Source organism: Neophocaena asiaeorientalis, unplaced genomic scaffold (assembly GCF_003031525.2).
Source record: "Neophocaena asiaeorientalis asiaeorientalis breed wild unplaced genomic scaffold, Neophocaena_asiaeorientalis_V1.1 scaffold65, whole genome shotgun sequence".
NCBI lineage: Eukaryota > Metazoa > Chordata > Mammalia > Artiodactyla > Phocoenidae > Neophocaena > Neophocaena asiaeorientalis.
In genome coordinates this window covers 17,850,901-17,866,432 of record NW_020173215.1, presented here as the reverse complement: position 1 = coordinate 17,866,432, position 15,532 = coordinate 17,850,901, and positions in this window count along the sequence as shown.

Here is a 15,532-nt window from a genome sequence, read left to right as displayed (position 1 = left end):
AAGGGCAGGGAGGTGAGTGGGCTGGTGTGTGTGGGACTGGCCCCCAGCAGACGGGGAGAGAGAATGCAGCAGAAACCGTATTTATGGAGATATCGGCTGCCAGTGTTTTCAAACTAATGAAATGCATGAACCTGCAGATTCAAGAAGCGCAGTGACTACAAACAAAAAAGAAAATCACACCTGGTACATCCCAGCAGAGCTGCGGGAGAGCCAAGGCAGGAGGGAGTGGGCTGCGGTAGGGGTTAGGCTCCCCCTGCTTCAGCGGGAGGCCTGCAGGTCGCAGGCAGGGTGCAGGGTGGACGCAGGGAGGGTGGGGAACTGCGGCCCCTGATGCGGTCAGCCTAGCACCCCGTCCGTCACCCATCGAGGTGACGGCCGGCAAGTCCTGGAGGGCCTGCGGGAGTGGGTGGAGAAATCGGGGATCATGGCTACGCTGACAGAGTCGCTATCTGCCCGCGGCGGATGACCTGCACTAGCTCCTTTTTCTGCCTGGGATGCCACCTCCCAGGCATGACTGCTGTCAGCCGTCCCTGGCCTTTCTGCTCAGGTTTCGAGACTCAGCTCGAGCGCTGCCCTCGGGCATGGCATTCACGCCGGGTTTGCCATGGTGCTCATGGCCTGCTAACAATATGACGTATTTAGTGATACCACGTGTATCATTTTCTATCTCCCCACACACACTAAGTATTTGAAGGCAGGTGTTCATGGTCTGTCTGGCTCGATGATGGATCCTAAGGACCCGCACGAGTGTCTGGTGACACGTGATGAGCAAAGTTGCCCCTTGCTTTCTCTCTCTTGTGCCTGGCCTCCTGCTGGGGAGGAGACGGGGAAGCACTTATAAACAGGTCCCCGAGGGCTGGGTGAGCTGCAATGTGCTGGGGAAGAGAGTGAGGCCGAAAGGCGGGGACCTGCTTACACGGTGGAGCCGCAGGGCTGGAAAACGGTCAAGTAATCTCCTGGATTCTTTTTTTGCTTCGTCAGAGCCTCTGCCACGCATCCCAGTGTCTTTTTCAGTCTTCATTCTGAGTAGTTTTCCCTCAGATTTTCTGTAATTGGGCTGCAAGTGGAGAAGTGCCAAGGTGCTCTGTTTGAGGGCAGTCAGCCCCCCCCGGAGAGCGGGCCCAAGGGCGGCAAAGTCCAGACGGGCTACTGAGGCCGGAGCAGGCAGAGCTCACCTGGGTCAGTTCCTACCTCCGGATGACGCTGGGGTCGTCCTGCACACCTGGAGCTCGTCTGGGTCAGGTTCACCCTCAGGATGACCCCCTGCACACCTGAGGGCTTTCCCAGTGGACCGTCTGGGTCTCATGGAGGGATCTGCTAACGGCAAGGACCCCAGGGTTCCGGTGAAGGAGGAGGCCAGAGCTTCTTAGCCGTCTGTACGCTGTGTAGTATTTGATTACTTAGTTTGTGTTCTCGATGTTAGCTCGTGTCATATCCCTTTCAAGAAGTATTTCTGCCGTGTCTGTCTTTCCACCCATCACAGTCACAGTGCTGTTGGCTCCAGGCTGGCCCCACTGTTTCTTCTCATCATTCCACCGTCTTCCTCCTGATGTTTTGAACATCATTTCCATCCGTGTCTTAATTGGCTGGGTTCATCTTCAAACAAAGTTTTCAAGATGGGTACATGGGAGGTGGTCCTTTGTCTCTGGGGATGTCTGCTGTTGCTTTCTTGGCTGTTGTACCAGTCAGCTCAGGCTGTGTACAAAGTACTGCAGACTGGGAGAAGATAAATTTCTGTAGCAGAAATTTATCTTCTCACTGTCTTGGAGGCTGGGGATCTGAGATCAAGGTGTGGACAGGTTGGTTTCTTCTGGGGCCTCTCTCCTTGGCTTGTAGACTGCTGTTGTCTCCCTGTGTCTGTCTGTGCATGTCTCTGTCCTAATCTCTTCTCATAAGGACACCAATCATATTGGGTTAGGACCCACCCTAATGACCTCATTTTACTTTACCTCTTTAAAAGCCCTCTCCCCGAGTATAGTCACATTCCGAGGCCCGGGGGTGGGGTGGTTAGGGCATCAACATATGGATTTGGGGGGACACAATTCAGCCGATCACAGCTGGGTACAAGGTTCTTAGGCCACAGTAAAAGATGGTGATGGGATGAGGTGGCCTGGAAGGGGTAGTGTGACTGTCACCCCAAAAGACGGTGTGGCACGGCAGAGGAATGCTGGTGACTGGCCCGGAGTCCAGGCACAGGGTCCCCTGTCATGGGGGAAGGTGCATGTGAGGGGGTGTCCAGTGATGTGTCTCAGCCCAGTTTCCTCACTGTGGGTCACTCGTCCACCTGTAGGAGCTGGCAGAGTCGTAAGGGCAGCTTTGTCTGTGGACGGCCATCTCTCTAGCGGGGGTTGAGGCGTCTGTCAAGGGCCGCTGGCCAAACATCCTTTCAAACCAGGAGTATTTTTCAAACTCCCAAGTTGAACACCAAGCATATTTCTTTACTCGTACTTTAAAAAATGGCGTTAGTTGTTGCAGCTACGGATTTATGCTTGATGACAGCTTTGGATCTACCTCATATATGTGGATCCTGAGTATCCTTATATTTATTTTATGACAAACAATACATTATTTTATATCCTTCTTGCTCCAAAACTTTTCCATTTCTAAGTGGTTGACTTTTTTTTTTTTGTGGTACGCGGGCCTCTCACTGTTGCGGCCTCTCCCGCTGCGGAGCACAGGCTCCGGACGCGCAGGCTCAGTGGCCATGGCTCACGGGCCCAGCCGCTCTGCGGCACGTGGGATCTTCCCGGACCGGGGCACGAACCCGCGTCCCCTGCATCGGCAGGCGGACTCTCAACCACTGCGCCACCAGGGAAGCCCAATGGTTGACTTTTTTACTTAAACTTTTGTTATTTGTAGCTTCATCACACTATGGTAAGAAAACAAGAACTGTATAAACTTTGCATTTTACATATTGATTGAAATTATGTTGTGTCTAAGGGAATATGTGTGCACGTCCCACAGCGCCTGAAGCGTCCGCTGCAGGGCCCCTGCCTCACCCATCTGCTTGCTCTGTCTCTGCCCTGCCAGGCTTGTTTATTTTGGCCCGTAAGGCAGACCTAGTCCCGTCTCCCTGTATTGATAATAATTTTCTTTCTTTTTTTTTGGTGTTTTCTTGTTGTCTTGTTCAGCTCGCAAATGTTTCTTATTATTCTCCATCTTTATTCACACATTTGAACAACATAATACGACCCCTAATGTCCACATTGAGTATTTTTTTTGCTGTAAATTCAATTTTTCAACATTAAAGCTGCCGCTTTCTGTATTTTTACTTCACTCTGTGCCCTTCATCATCTTTTCACTTAATACTCTCCTGTGTTATTTTGTTTTATGATATCTCTCATAAGTAGTAAGACGTTGGAGTGCTTTTAAAAAAACAATCAGAAATCCTGATAGGTTTGGAATGAGTTTTGATGCAGTTTTTATCCTTTACTTCTTCCCTCTTTCCTTGCTGGGTTATTGTTTTTTTTCTTCTTCTCCTTTTTTAAAAAATTGAAGTGTAGTTGATTTACAATGTTGCATTAGTTTCAAGCGCACAGTGCAGTGGCCCAGTTGCATATATATACATTCTTTTTCAGATCCTTTTCCCTTACAGGTTATGGTTTCTATTTGGTCTTTTTTTGTTCTCATCTTTTCTCCTTTCTTAATCTTCTATAATGGTTTAGAAGGCAGACATGGTGTTTTTGATTCTACCACTTAACTTTCCTTTTTAAACTAAGAGTCCTAAATGTGTGTTTCTCTAATAATCAAAATCTGAACAGTAACTTCTGACTCGCTTTTACGGGAGACAGAGGAAGGCTTTCATCTTCCTTTTCACCCCTTCTCTCAGGGCATCTAAGTCCTCAGAGCCTGGAAATCTCACTCTTCCTGCTGTAACATTTAAATCGCCCTGAGGTTTTAAATGCATTCCGTTTAGTTGGCATTGTTATAACTTTATTTTAAATTCGTGTCAGCAGCAACCTTCTCCACAGTGGTTAGTGCTTTCATTCTCTTGTTTTTATCTGACTCTCATATCTCAGACACATGCTTTCTAGCATGACACCCCCTTGTCGTTTTATTTAAAACGGATCGCGTGGGTCTTTGAAGAATCACGTTTGGGGGTCATCTTTCTGGGGCTTTCGCCAAAGGGTCAGACCATCTCATGTCCTGATGCTTCCTACACACACATGCCGATGTTGGTTATTCTGTGGTCCTCTGGCATCCTTCATTTTGGTGGGAAACACGAGCACAACTTGCTTGTAGCGACTTTCAAGATCATCTGTTGGCTTTTCCTCTTGGGAGCTTTTCAGATGCCTTGATTTTCCTGAAAATGGATCATTTTACCACAATGTCCCTTGGTAGTGCTCTCTCCGCCTTTTTACTTTCCCCCTGCAATCTCAGTTTCTGGATGCTTCTGCCCCTTCCTTCCCTGCCTCCTTCTGGGTCTCCTAGTATTTGGGGTCAGGCTATGCGAGACCACCATTCTCCCTGGCTTCTCGCTTTTGTGTTGTTTTCTTTTCACTTGCATTGAAAAATGTTTCTCAAGCTCTTCCTTTGCGCCACTGTTTCGTTTTCCTCCAGTTTCAAGTCTGCCATTTCTTCTTGCCCTGAAGATTTTATTACGGCCGTTGTGTCGCGTTTCTTCAGGTCTAGAGAGGAGATTATTTGGAATCCTGTTTGGGATTAGGTAGCCCTGAGCTATGATGAAAGAAAAGCAAGTGTGAGCCCCGAAAGTGTGAGGATAGCACAATAGCGTCTGACTCGGGTCAGCAACTCCCAGCCTCTTGGCCTGATTTTCATCCTGGTCTAGCTCAGCGTTACATCCGTCTAAAGACGAAGCATCTGGGGCCACGACTCTCCCTCTTTTCTCAGTGGATTTTGGGAGCGGCTGATAAAGACGCCCCCTGGGGGGCATCAGAGAGGAGCAGGCCACGGGCACCTGAGCCCAACCTTCTGTGAGGGTCTCGCCCCGAGATGCAGCCTGGCGTGGACACAACACAGGAGCCTGGTACGTCCTCTGGAGGGTGGATGTCCAGGATGGGAGGACCACCTGCCTCAGATAGGTCCCCTCCTTTTCTCTCCACTGCACCCCAAATCTAGACCTCTTTCCCAAGGATCTGGAGCAATTGTGAGGGTGAGGTAATGCCTGGAATATGCATGGAGCAGTGCCCAGCTCAGCATATGTTTCAGACACCTCAGCTACTTTTATTGTTAACTCAAAAAAACCCACCGAAACCCTTTTGTTGTGGTATAATGTACTTTATAGACATGCACACATGCTGTGGATTGAACTGTGTTCCTCCAAAATTTATATATTGAAGTATTAACCCCCAAGGACCCCAGAATGTGGACTTATTTGGAAATAGTGTCGATGCAGATGTAATTAGTTAAGATGAGGTCATTAGGGTGGGCTCTTACCCAATCTGACTAGTGTCCTTGTAAAAAGGGGACATTTGGACACAGACACACACGGGGAGAAGGCCATGTGAAGATGGAGACAGGGACGGGAGTGATGCTTCTACAAGTCGAGGGACACGGAAGATGCTGGCAACCGCCAGAAGCTGGGAGAGAGGCCTCAGGAGGAACCAGCCCTGCCGACACCTTGATCTCAGACTTCCGGCCTCCAGAGCTGAGACAGTTTCTGTTGTTTAGGACCGTCAGCCTGTGGTGCTTTGTTACGGCAGCTCCAGGACTCTAATACACACACTTCTATAAATCTCACATAGTAAGCGGGTTTTTAATGAGCTGGACACACTCTGTAGCTAGTGCAGTGCCCAGGTCAGAAGAAAGAGGGTACCCGGCGCCCAGCACACTCTTCCAGTCCCCAGGTGGCAGGGCTGGGTTTTCTGCCCTCGGTGGAACACAGGCCCGCTTCCCCCATCCCCGGGAGTCCAGGTGGTGCCGTGGGTCCTCGTCCTCACAAGGGCTGGTGTGTCCACTGTGGGGATCAGGGAAGCTTCCAGCCTGGGTCTATTATCATAGCTGCTGCTGTGAATGTTCCAGCACCAGTCGATGGGGAACTCACGGGTGCATTTCCCCTGTGTGTCCTGGGTGGAACCGTGGGATGGTGGGGTGGGCACAAACGTGTTTCCAAGGTGACCGCACCCCACCAGCAGTGGTGTGAGAGCCCACCTGGCCCACTTGCTGTTTTCTGTCCTTTCATTTTAGTTTTGCTGGTGGGCTGGAAGTATGTCACATTATGGTCGATGATCAATGATGTTGAACCCCTTTTTATATGTTTATCACCCATTTGAATTTCCTCTCTTGTGAAGTGCCCTTCACGTCTTCTGCCCACTTTTCTGTGGTGTTGTCAACCTCTCCTTATTGATTTACGTGAGCTCTTTATCTGTTTTTGTTGCGAGTCCTTTTTCAGATAATGTATTGAATTGCAGTACTCCTAATGGTGTCTTTTGATGACAAGAAGTTTTTTTTCAATGTAGTCTAACTTATCAAATATTTTGTGGTGAGCGTTCTTCGTGTTTGTTTAAGAAATCTTCGTTAAGGCTGAGGTCAGGAAGGTGTTTACTTGTGTTTTCCTCCAGAAGCTTTATTGTTTCACGTTTTGCTTGCAGGTCTCAGCCCACCTGGGATTTATTTTTCTGTATGGTGTGAGGTAGGGGTCAAGATCTTCTGTTTTCCATTTCCAATCGACCCAGCGCTACTTATTTTTTTTTTTTTTTTTTCGGTACGCGGGCCCCCCCCTTTTGCGTCCAGAAGCTTTATTGTTTCACGTTTTGCTTGCAGGTCTCAGCCCACCTGGGATTTATTTTTCTGTATGGTGTGAGGTAGGGGTCAAGATCTTCTGTTTTCCATTTCCAATCGACCCAGCGCTACTTATTTTTTTTTTTTTTTTTTTGCGGTACGCGGGCCTCTCACTGTTGCGGCCTCTCCCGTTGCGGAGCCCAGGCTCCGGACGCGCAGGCTCAGCAACCGTGGCTCACGGGCCCAGCCGCTCCGCGGCATGTGGGATCTTCCCGGACCGGGGCACGAACCCGTGTCCCCTGCATCGGCAGGCGGACTCTCAGCCACCGCACCACCAGGGAAGAAGCCCTGGCGCTATTTATTGAGGGATGATCCCCTCCACCTGTCCCCACACTGCACTGCACTGTTGCCTTTGTTATAAGTCAGGCGGCTACACAGAGGTGTGTTGGTTTCTGGACCCTCTCATGTCCCATCTGTCAGTTTGTCTGTCCTTATACCGATGCCACCTGTCTTCATTACTCGCGATTGTTTTAAAGCGTGTTCTGCTGGCTCCGTTCTCCCGGATGCGTTACGTTGTCTGTCATAAACTTTCCTTTTGTTTTCAGTTTCAGAGGCTTGACCCGTTCTTCCAGAACCCAGTCCTGCGGCAGCTGTGTGATTCAGCCCGTCAGTCTCCTTTTCACCCTCGTCAACACGGAGAAAAAAATTCCTGTCTGGCAGTCTCCTGAGAGTAGATAACATAGGTATGGCGCTTAGCACACAGTGCAAAGGTTGGTGTTCAACTTACAGTTTAGTAGTGACACAGCAGACTTGAGCTAGGCGGTCTGGCTCCAGATCTCCGCTCCTCTGAACGTGTGACCTTGGGAGAGTGGCTTCAGGGGAGCCTTGATCTCCTTGAACCGGGGATAACGGTCCACTCGCCAGCTGGGTGCTCCTGGGAGTGTGCACAGATAATGCTACCCTCCTCGCAGACCCCTGGGGTCCACGGGTGAGGCTGCTGGCAACCAGGGCTGGGCCAGGCGCCTGTCTTGATGCACCTGTGCTTCACCTGGAGCACGTGGCGTGTGGGGCGCTCAGATGGGAAGGACTGAACCCCTGAGTGTGGTGGGCACTCAGCAGACACTGTCTTCTAGAATCTTCCTCATGTGGATCATAGCGCCCTAGTCTCTCTAAGCTTTTCTCCCCCGACTTTTTTTTTATTGTGGTAAAATCATATAACATAAAAGTTGCCACCTTAACCATTTTAAGTGTACAGTGATATTAAATACATCCATGATGTGCAACCATCACCACCGTCTGTCTCCAGGATCCTTTTCATTTGTAACGTTGAAACTGTCCCCATTCAAACTCCCTCCCCATCCTCCCCTCCCCCCAGCCCCTTGCACCCACCATCCGCTTTCAGTCTCCATGGATTTGACTCCTCTAGGGACCTCATATAAGTGGAGACACACAGTATTTGACCTTATGTGACGGGCTTACGTCACTGGGCATAACGTCCTCGAGGTTCATCCACGTTGTAGCCTGTGTCAGAATTCCCTTCCTTTTTAAGGCTGACTCACATTCCACTGTATGGATGGACCACATTTTGTTTCTCCATCCGTCTGTCGATGGACACCTGGGCTGCTTTCGTGTTTCAGCTATCGAGACGTGAGCCTGATTTTGATTTATAGAGGCTGCATCCCTTGTAGCTTATTGACAGCACAGTGAATCTTTAAAAATCCTTTTTACTGTTTCATGGAGCAAACCTATTTGAGAAAAAGGATTTTCCTCTAAGCCCTTGATCCTGAGTTTGGCTTCCCACGCTGTTGCTGTTGGTACTATTTACAGGCTCAGTGCTGGTATTCATTTTGTCCATCACTCACCCTCCCTCGAGGATGATAGCTCCCTACACAGGGGGCTCTCGTTTCCTCTTCTGTCCCAGGGAGCGGGGGGGCTGAACCCCCTGCTTGGAATGGCAGAGCAGATGACTGTGTCTGCTGCATGCATAGTGCAGGCTGTTGCCTGGGACCGGCTGATTTCTCCTTTGGGACACGTGTCCCGGTCCAACCCTCCCAGGATCGTCCAAGGGATGGACGGAACAAAACTGGACAAACTTTCAGTGTGGAACCGGCTAGGAGACTGTCACCCTGAGGCTTCTAGAAGCCTTTCTGGGGCTCAGATTTCTTTGGAAACCAGGAACAGAAGCAGGTTCAAGGGGTGATTCCTCCAGGGAGATACAGCTCCCTTAGCACAGTGTCCTGGGCATGGCTGTATGCCTGGTGGCCCCCGGGGGTTCCAAGTACAGCCCCGGCCTGCCTCTGCCTCTGATGTCCTCAGCACTCCCGCGGGCTGCCAGCACTGGGGATTGGACCCACCGTCTAGGGGTGGGGGGAGCGGGGCACGAGGAAGGCTCCTGGGCACACGTGGTCGGCTCACACGGCCGCTGCTCACATGGCATCAGGCTGCCCTCTGTCCTTCTTGTCACTCTCTGTGCTGTCTCTTCTCTCTCCGAGAGATGGCCGCCTGTGATCCCCACCTTTGGGGCAAAGGAGGCCCCTCTCTCTCTCCTTTACAGTTTGGGTAGGATGCCTTGGCTGCCCCCGTCGTGAGGTTTTGCGGTGGGGGGGCGACGTGGCAGAAGCTTGGCTGTCACCGCCCTTCCCCGAGCAGTGAGGTCTGCAGGGGCAGCTCCCAGCTCTGCGTGTGGACGAGGGGGGCAGCCGAGGCCAGCCTCACAGTGTCGGGTGCGTATTTCCTTTGTAATTCAGAGTCCCTGGATGTCACCCGGCCGCAGCCCTGCGACGTCAATGGCAGAGCTTAGAAGGATCAGGTCCCTTGATGCCTGAAGCCCTCAGTGGCTTCATGTCTCGCTGTGAGAAAGGCCGAGGGAGGCTTCTGTGTCCTCGAACATCCAGGCACGCTCCAGCCCCAGGATTTCTGCACTTGCTGTCCCTTCTGCCTGGAATGCTCACCTATGAGTCACGTCTCCCTCCCAAACTCCATGTCTCCCCATGTGTCACTCCCCATACGCCTTCCCACCACCTCACCTGAGACGGACCCCCGTCACGCTCCAGGACCTTTACTCATTTTCACTCTGATCATAATGTGATATATCATGTCTCTTCGTTGCTGTGTTGTCTGTCTCACCCCACGAGAATGTGTGTTCCACGTAGGCGAGGACTATGCCTAATTTGTTCCCTGTGGTATGTCTACTCCCTAGAACAATGCCTGATGTTGGAGGATGCTTGATAAATATTTAACAGATGAGTATTTGTTGGATGAATGAATGGATACATGGATTAGTGGGTGGATGTGTGGATGGATGGATGGAAGGGGAGTTTGGAGGATGAACGAATGGTTAGGAGAGATAGGGTGGATAATGGATGAATAGGCAGGTAGATGGATGAGCAGGTCATTGTGCATAATTGCCCGGGGGGGTTAGAGGCAAGAGGAATGAGTGGATAGATGGATGGCAGCAGGTGGATGGATGGTAGACTGATGGATGGATGGGTGGTGGGTTAGTTAAATGAGTGGGTGTTGATTGATTAGATGGATATGTAGATGGGAGGATGGAGTAGTGACTGGACTGCTAGGTGGGAGGTGGATTAATTGATAAATGATTGGATTATTGAACAGGTGGTTGTATGGGTGGCTAGGACGAGGGCGTGGGGGATGGATTCCTGGTTGGATGGATGGGTGGATCAATGAATTGTTGACGGTCAGATGGATGATTGGGTGGATGTATTCATTGCCAGTTGGATGGCTATGGGCGAGTAACTAGAGAATCCGCTGCTAGGTGTATGTTGGGCAGATGAATGGCACATGGATGGGGGCAGGTCAGCACCCGGCTGGACGTGTGGGTGGATGGATGGGTGTGCAGGTAGGTGGACGGTGGGTGGATGGTGGGATAAAAGGATGCCCTGAATGAGTGGTGGGTGGAAGGAGTGTGTTAGGTTGGGCTTGTCAAGGCGGAATGGTGGGAGCTGGGTTTTAGCTGGGTATGCGGACGGGTGGTTGGGGAGCTGGGTTGGTGATGTTAGGGGTGGGATGGGTTGATGGCCCGATGAGTGTGTGCATGGAGGCTGGCTGGCCATGGGGCGGGTCCACACCAGCCTACCCTGCCACCCACCTTGTACCCCAGGGCTCGCAGGACTCGGTTCTGCAGGGCAGGGGCGTTTTGCCCCCAGTCTCCTTCCTGACACCCCGACAGGTGAGGCTCTCTTGATCTCCACAGACTTGAGGATCTGAGCGTCTATTCTTCGGGGCCCTAGGTCAACGCAGACCCTTCCTGGGTCTCCTTGAGCCAGAACCTTGGCCATGGGGTTGGTCAGAGCTCCTGCTCTAGGAATTTCATGGGAAGCAGGGCGTGAGGGCAGCTGTCCCAGACCAGAGGGTGGGGCTGCTCGAGGGATCTGGCAGGAGATGCTGACCAGGCAGAAAAAGCCTGTGTCTCCTGCTGCTGGTTCCTGATTAAAAGTCAGGGAGCCCAAACCCACTGCTGCCAGGAGAATCCAATTGCAAAAAGAGGAGCGATTTTACTTTATTTTTAAAAGATTTATTAATTAACTATTTATTTAATTCATTTTTGGATGCATCGGGTCTTGGTTGTGGCATGCAGGATCTTTTGTTGCAGCATGCAGGATCTTTCTTTGCAGCGCGCAGGTTCCAGAGCACGTGGGCTCTGTAGTTGAGGCACGCGACCTCAGTAGCTGTGGCACGTGGGCTTAGTTGCCCCATGGCATGTGGGGTCTTAGTTCCCCGACCAGGGGTCGAACCTTCATCCCCTGCATTGTAAGGTGGATTCTTTACCGCTGGACCACAGGGAAGTCCCGGGAGCCATTTTAGCATGGCCTTGCTGGGACCTAGAACTCCCCCTAGACTAATGTAAGCTTAAGTGGCTGGATTCCGATGGGCTCTGTTAGAAGATTCTGTGGCTCCCCTGCCACGTCTCCAGGGATGTGGCTGCCTCGGTGCCCCTCCTTCCCTGCCCCTGCCACAGCGACGTTGGCCATCCCACCCCGCCTTCCACTGGGCAGCAACACGGGGGCGGCGGGAGTGGGTATCATGGCTCCTTCTGCAGGAGCGGCTCCAGCATCCAGCAGGGAGGATGTCGGGGCCCCAGGGGCTCAGGACCATTTCCTTTCAGGCTGTCCAGAGGGCGACCCTCACCTTATAAACCCCAGAATGTCTGGACACCTGGCCGGCCCCTTGGACAGACGTCCTGGTTTTACAGATGGGGACACTGAAGTTGCCAGAAGGAGGGTGCTGGGTCGAGGTCTCACTGTGGGTCCCGGCACAGCCAGGGCAGTATCCGGCCCCTGACTCTGGAACCTGGAGCCTCCCATTTGCGGGCAGTCCTGGTTCACCAATGTCCTCCAGCCACCACTGGACACTCACCAGGCCCACATCAACTCTTCAGCATCCCGACTGCCAGCAGGCGATGGCCGAACTGCTCAGCTTGCTTGCAGGTAACAGCGTCATACATCCCTCACCTCCTACCTTCTCCTCCAGGCCACTTGGCTCCTCCAGGCAGGGAGTGCTCTGCCTTGATGCTGTGTGCCGACCCCAGCACCTTGGGCCTCCGGACCTTTGCACATGCTGTCCCTCGGCCTGAAAAAGCCTTCTCTTTCTTCATCCCTCAGCTCAGCCATTCCCTCGACTCTCAGTCCCTGTGGCCTGGGTTGTGGCAACACCCCTCTCTACTCCAGCAGGGACATAGGATCAAGGAATGGTCAATAGGAAGGGCCCTATGTCCCTCTAGCCCTGGTGATGGACCGAAACTGTGTCAACCAATCACAAGCTGTGTCAATCACAAGTGTCGAGAGTGGGACTTTGGCTGCCACTGCTGGTCTTGCTCTGCTTCTGGGGCCGTCTGGCCACCACCTGGGGAGAAGTTGTCTGAGGGTGAGTCTGATGCAGAAGAAAGCAGTGAGGGACGGCAAGAGGTGACGCCACTGAGCCCCTGGATCCAGCCGTGCCTGAAGGTGCACAATTCCTCAGTTACAAGAGGCAGGAAATTAATTAAAATTTTAAATTAAAAAATGAATAAATAATTAATTAAAAGTTATTGCACATTTTTATTTTAAATTTAGTTTTGCTTGAGCTGGTTTGAGTAGGCCTCTGTTAGTTACAACTGACCAGAAGATGTCAGGCCCTTTCCCACCGGTCTGGGAGGAAGGCCTCAAGGCTGCAGCTTTTCTGTCAGGTTGGCTGAGCCAGTGGGTCCTTGGCAGGACTTTAGCACCAGCTGTGCTTTTCACACGAAGGCTTTACGGTTCACAAACCCTGAGTTGGGCGGGACAGAGGTGGCCAGTGCCCAAGGCCTAGAGAGGCTGTGTGGTCCCCAGGGCCACGCGGGCAGTTGGCAGGACTAAAGCCCAGGTCCCAGCCTTCTGCTCTGGGAAGTCCAGCGTGGAAGTCGCTGGCCCTGTGGAGTTGGTTTTTCCCTGCTGGGTGGGGATGCACAGGGTTGGCCTCAAAGTTTGGCCTTGGATGAATCCCACGGTCTCCCAGGGCCTGGGTGGCTGGTGACAGGGGACAGCCTGCTCCCTCCCGGAGGCCTCCCACTGCCCTCCCGGGCCCAGGAGGCAAAGTGTCTGTGGGCAGGGTTATGTAACCCCAGGGTCCTGAGTTTATTTTAGTCCCGAGAGACGTGCCTGGTGGGGGCAGAGAGGCTGGGCGAGGCATGCCCTGAGTTTGAGAAGAGGCACAGGCCCTGCAGGGAGGTGGTTGTGTCCCTTCCCCCGTCCCTCTGCTGTGCCTTTAGGGATCGCCTGGGAGGGGAACCGTGAGGACAGGGGTGCTGTTGACAGTCTCTCCCACGCCCACCCGGGGCATGCTGAGGGCGGAGTGGGCCCTGTGCTGCCCTGGGTTGGTCCTGGCTGGCGTCAGGGGTGGCCTTCTTAGGCATGGAAAGGATGGACATGCCCCCATAGACCCCAGACCTGCCAGCTTGGGAGCCTGGGCTGGACCTTGGTGGACCAAGAGAGACTCACCATGCTGGAGAGGACGCAGAACCCTTCAGGCAGACAGAGAGGGAGACAGGGGCCGGCTGCTGGCCTTGACCCCCGATGGACCGGACTCAACCCCGTTGCTCTCCTGCTGGCTTGGGGCTACAGGCCTGGGACCACCGTGAGCCGGGAGGTGGGCTGGGCTGCCCCTCTTGGCTTTGCCTGTCGGTGTGCACCCCCCATCCCCACCCTGCAGCGTGCTCAGGCAAGCACCCCTCTCCCCTGCTGGACACGCCCCGGCCTCCTAGGAGGGCCTCGACTCCCCCCCAGGACACAGAGGCTGCCTGACAACGGGGGGAGGGAGCCTGGGAGCCCCAGATGAGCCCCGAGGAGCGGGGCCTGGGTCCTCAGCCATACGCTGACACCCCACTCTGACCACAGAGGCTGGCCTGTCGAGGGAGCTGCATACGGCGGGGGAAGTGGCGACAGAGCCGGGGGTCTGCGTGGGGCTCCTCGTATGGTCTGGGGGTGACCTCGTGGGGAGGCGGGTCCACCGTGGGGAGCACCGACCAAGGGGGAGACGGCAGTCCTGGAGCCTGGTTCAAGGCCTGACTTAGAGCTGTGCTGGTGAAGGTCATCGTTTATCCAGGGCAGAGCCTGGCAAGATGAAGAATTGCTCAATTTTCACATGAGCCTGTGATGCTGGCCTTGGCAGGTGGGGGGCTGAGGCCTGCACAGTGAGATGGCCTCCCTGGGTCAGAACCAGCCTACCACGGCCGAGCTTCTGAGCCCGGGCGTCCTCCTGCACCCTGAACGCCAAGTTCACTGCCTGTTGAGAGGGCGGCATCGCCAGGCCCCCCAGTGCCCGCCTTCAAGGCCAGCCTACCAGACACCCAGAGAAAACACTTTGTCTGATGATTTGGTCCTTAGAGGGCTCTGAGTGGTTTGGAGACGTTTCCTCTTGGAGAGAAGCTCTCCTGCTTCCAGATGCTCAGCTCCCTCTCCACCCTCGCCTCCTGCTCCCTCCTCCTCTCAGGAGGATGTTCCCGCCCCTTTGAGCCAGCATACAGTAGGCGCTCAGTGGAGCTGAATGCACGACTCCACTGAGGGTGAACTTGCCTCCTCCCAGCTCCTGGGGTCTCAGGGTCCCAGGATCCTGGGCGCCAACCCCTAAGTTCTTCCTGAAGACTTCCCAGGGCCTTCTCAGGCTGCACTGCAAGGAGGCCGCTTAAAGGTGACCATGAGTTATCCAGGCTGGGGTTGTCCAGGAGCCTTGGGGCATCCAGGTGGGGGAGGGTCCAGGTGGGTAGGGGGCCCAGGTTGGGGTGGGCGGGGTCCGGGTCGGGGAGGGGGCGGCGTGAACAAAGGCCTGGGGGGCAGAGGCAAACTGTGCTTGGAAAAGTGCGGGCGCTCTACTTCCTCGCACCTGAATATCTGACCGCACTTTTTACTTCAAATAGAGCGATCTTTTCAAAGAACAAGCCATAAAACTCTGCTCTGCAAATGTTCGTCCCTCAGTTTGAACAGACGTTGTTTACCCCGGGCGAAAACGAAACAAACTCGAGGCCCAGAGTCCTAAAATCATAACAGAGACAGAGGCCAAGACAGCACGGACTGAGGCAGGGATGGGGGAGTGGAGGGCAGTGGAAACAGCCCATCTGACGGTGAGGCCCGGGAGGTCCTGGTGGTGGACACCTCTGTCCTGGCATCGCAGCCAAGGGATGGGTTCCCGTGACGGGGTGGTGGTCCTGCCACCCCCTTCCCACGGCAGCAGGGCTGCCGCTCTCACACGCAGCTGGGCAGGGTGGGGGCCTTTCCTTCCGGTCTGAGCTCAGGGTCCCTTCTCAGGGCGGCCTCCCAGCACCGTGTTTGAAATCACGACTGTGCACCCCTCCCCGCGCTCTGGGCCGGTCACCAGGCTT